We start from the raw sequence: 3,700 nt of genomic DNA on the forward strand, positions 1-3,700 counted from the left end.
GCCAACGTGACCAGCAGTTGGTGAGTTTCTATCTTCCAATCTGCTGCCATCCAGAGCTATGTAGGAGTTGTACGGGGCAGTAATACTTAATATCCATTGACACTCTCCAAAATTAGAAAACACAGTATTTTGCCTTCTATAAAGATGCGGAGAATTGAGAAGGGCCCATATCTAATTAAATTGAGGATTAATCAGTAATAACAGTAACGCCATCAGCAACCATAACTAACTCAGGGTGTTTATTTATTTTTTTTTTTTAAAGATTTATTTATTTATTTGAGAGAGCGAGAATGAGAGAGAGTACATGAGAGGGGGGAGGGTCAGAGGGAGAAGCAGACTCCCCGCCGAGCAGGGAGCCCGATGCGGGACTCGATCCCGGGACTCCAGGATCATGACCTGAGCCGGAGGCAGTCGCTTAACCAACTGAGCCACCCAGGCGCCCACTCAGGGTGTTTATTAAGCATAAACACGAAGCTAAACGGTCTTCTTGGATTATCTTATTACAGTCCTGCAAAAACCTAATAAGCAAGGTATCGATATTATCTCTATTATTTAGAAGGGGAAACCGAGGCACGGAGTAGTTAAGTGGCTCGTCCAAAATCCCACATCACAGAGACGCCGGAGCTGGAGCTGGAACCCGGCTGGGCGCCTCGAGAGACCGCGCGGCGCGAGCCCAGGCGGCTCACCAGTTGCCCCCCTCCGCGCGCACGCGCACATGCCCCCCGCCCCCACGGGCGTTCCGGAGAGCTCGTCGTCGCGCACGCGCGTGCCCAGGTGGCCGCTTGCGGGGCCTGGAGGCTCCTCCGCGGTTCTCCAGGGCGGGGCCGAACCCCAGCGACCGTCGCCTAAGGAAGGCTAAGCCGCGGGCTCCCTCCCCGCCGCGCCGCCCCGCTGTGCCACTAGACGCCTGCCCTTCGCCTCTCGCCTTCTACCCGCTCCCCAGCCCGCCTTCCCGGCTGACAGCCGGACCACCCACCCCGCGCTCGCCCCAAGGCGCGGCTCCGGACGTGGGTACCTGGGCCCGCGCGACAGCGGCTTCTTCGGCCCCTGGGCTTTCGCAGGAATTCCTCAGCCCTGCGCCTGACTGAGAAAGTGCGGCTCACACAGCGTGCAAGAGGAGTGAGAATCAAGGGGCCAGCGTTCCCCAGCCTCCCAGCCTCCAGGCTCCAATCCCTGCTCTCCAAATTAATCACTTTCTCTCTCCCCACGCACACTCTTACTCAAAAAAAAAAAAAAAAAAAAAAAAAGAGAGAGAGAGAGAGGCACAAAGAAGAAGGGACCATCCGTGACTGGCATCTCTAGCTCCACCAGCTCGGCTACCAAGGAGCCATGGCAACCACGCCCCCGGCCTGGCCTCTAGCCCCCACGGTGGAACTCCTTAACCTTCCCGTTTTCACGCCGCCCTCCAACCCTGCTGTGCACAGATCTCCCCTTTCAAGCTGGCGGCTACACCGAACCCCAACCAGTACCTGGAATCCTCCCCTGAGAATGGGAGCAAGATAGGGGTGGGGTGGGGTGCGGGAGAGAACATTGCCCTACGACACAAGAGATGGTCAGGGGCAGGGAGGAGTGCGACCAGGACTGACCCCAAACCCAGGCAGACCTCCGACCCCCTACTGGGGAGAGGGCTGCAATCTCCAGGAGGGTCTGGAATGCTCGCCAGAGGGTCGGGGGCAGTGGGGGGGGGGGGGAGGCTGGAGGAAAGACAGAGGGTTAACCTACCCGTAACCACGCGGAGGAAGTGGGAGCTGGAGCATTCGTGTAGCGGGTTCACTCTGTCCGACTGACACGGAGCTGTGTTTGAATCCACCCTCAGCCACCAGGGGGCGGGGCGGGGAAAGGGGGTGTCTCTTCCCGGGTTAGGGCTTTAGGCAAGGATGGAGCCCTGATTGCGCACCATTTCCTATCCACGCTGAGTTGACCCCTCCCAGCAGCAAACCCTTAATCCGCCTTCCATCGCGCCCAAAGAGTTGGCTACGGGGCGAACTGGGAGAAGCCGTAGGGCTAGCAAAACAGATGCAAATTAACCCCCACCCAGACACACCTGAGCCGTCTTTGGCTTTAGATCTGTTCCGTACCTTCCCTCAGGGAAACTTCTCCCCCTAGCTGGCTTGCTGCGGGAGAGGGACGCGCGGTGCCCAGCAGCTCCGAGCGGATCCAGGGGAGTTTCTTGCCGGCCGCTTGCAGCTGATCCACACGCGGGTCTGCCGGCTGAGATCCCGCCGGGCCCCTCCCGCCGCTGGCCGTGGCCGCGGCCGCGAGAGCGCTGGACCTGTTCTGGCTTGCGCTCGGATCCACGCCCTCCGGGCGGAGGCTGGCTAGCGCCTCTCCTCTCTTCCTCGGCTGCGCTCCGCCACCCCTCACCCACGCCGCTTATTTTCCCTCCCTTTGCACGCTCCCTTAAGGACAGGGAGAGCTACAGGCTTAAGACTTTTATTTCATGGTGAAAAAGCAAGGGACGAAGCCAAAACTTCGCTCGTCATTTTCAACATCCATGGTCAAAAAAGGTAGGATCGCTGTCCCTTTTATCTGCAAAAACGAATTAAAAAAAAAAAAAAAAACCCTCCCCCTCCCGATGGTTTCACTCAGTACATATTCCAGACACGGGTCGCCGGTCTGGATTTCCTTCATTGCTCCATGTTGGAAGGGTGTGGTGCCATGTACCTATTAAAAATATTCTTTTTGCTTTCCTTCCTTATTTATGGGTGTGATGAGGTTGCCTACTTAATTTACAAAAGATGCTACTACGATAAGCTAACAAATGATTACATACATAAATTTGGGCACCTTTCACTGTTAAACATTTTTTAAATTTTTGTTTTAACACTTACAGTCTAATTTTACCACATTGTTCTGTAAAGTTTTTCCTATTTATTCTGTATTAATTCGCTATTATAGGGTAGAAGAAAGCCCTGTGTGCTTATTTCCACTGCAAAAGGCCATTTCTGATGCCTTATCAATTACACCAAAACATGTAAATTTTATTTTAGGATTCCAAAATTAATTTGGGAAAGTTACAGGCTTTTGCAGTTATTTATACACCCCTTTCATTTTTTTTTCACTCCATGATCATATTTTCCAAATTTTTCACACAATGCCACTTAAAAAAATTCTGTTTAAGTTCTCTCTGATGGCAGGAGAATCGTTGACTTCTAATTTTTACTCCACTAAAGCAGTAAGATTAACTTTACAGTCTGGTTTTGTTCTCATCTTGTACATTGAACAATGAGGACATTTAGAGCTGTGAGCTCCCCTCAGAGTGGGTTACCACTATAGTAGCAGCTAGAGGGAAGGCAATTCAGAATTCTGCTTCAGAAGCAACTGAATAAAATATTTTGAAAATGAATTAATGGACTTTTAAACTTTAATAATTGCTAACCTTGGAGCCCTGATTCTGTCAGTTCATGTGTGGGCCCAATTCTTACTGACTGCATTGCAAACTGCAAATGCAAGTGAGGGCAGGATTTGTCCTGAGTTTAAATTGTACTGCTAGAGTAATTTCTTTGCCCGAGGCATCATTATTCACATGGCATGTTTTCTAAAGTAGAAACAAAGATAGAATATTGAATGAAATTTCAAGAGGGAAAACATAGGAAAACATTTCCAAGGTCAAGGAGACACAAAGCTGAGTTGAACTCAGAAGTTGACCACCTTCTGGATAAGCCTTCTCTGACCAGAAGACTCAAAATTCAATCCTGGC

The 3,700-nt window shown here is 51.6% G+C and overlaps 1 protein-coding gene across 1 annotated transcript in view; it reads right to left on the bottom strand.

Moving 5' to 3' along the window:
* CHL1 (cell adhesion molecule L1 like) overlaps window positions 1–1,761 on the bottom strand; it is a 211,344-nt gene extending 209,583 nt beyond the window's left edge. The window contains exon 1 of the mRNA XM_034996571.1: window positions 1,723–1,761. The gene's annotated coding sequence lies outside the window, so the exon portion shown is untranslated. The remainder of the gene's footprint in view (window positions 1–1,722) is intronic.
* Between the last annotated feature and the right edge of the window lie 1,939 nt (window positions 1,762–3,700).

The sequence above is a fragment of the Mirounga leonina genome, unplaced genomic scaffold (assembly GCF_011800145.1).
Source record: "Mirounga leonina isolate KUSES-001 unplaced genomic scaffold, KU_Mleo_1.0 Mir_94, whole genome shotgun sequence".
NCBI classification, from domain to species: Eukaryota; Metazoa; Chordata; class Mammalia; order Carnivora; family Phocidae; genus Mirounga; species Mirounga leonina.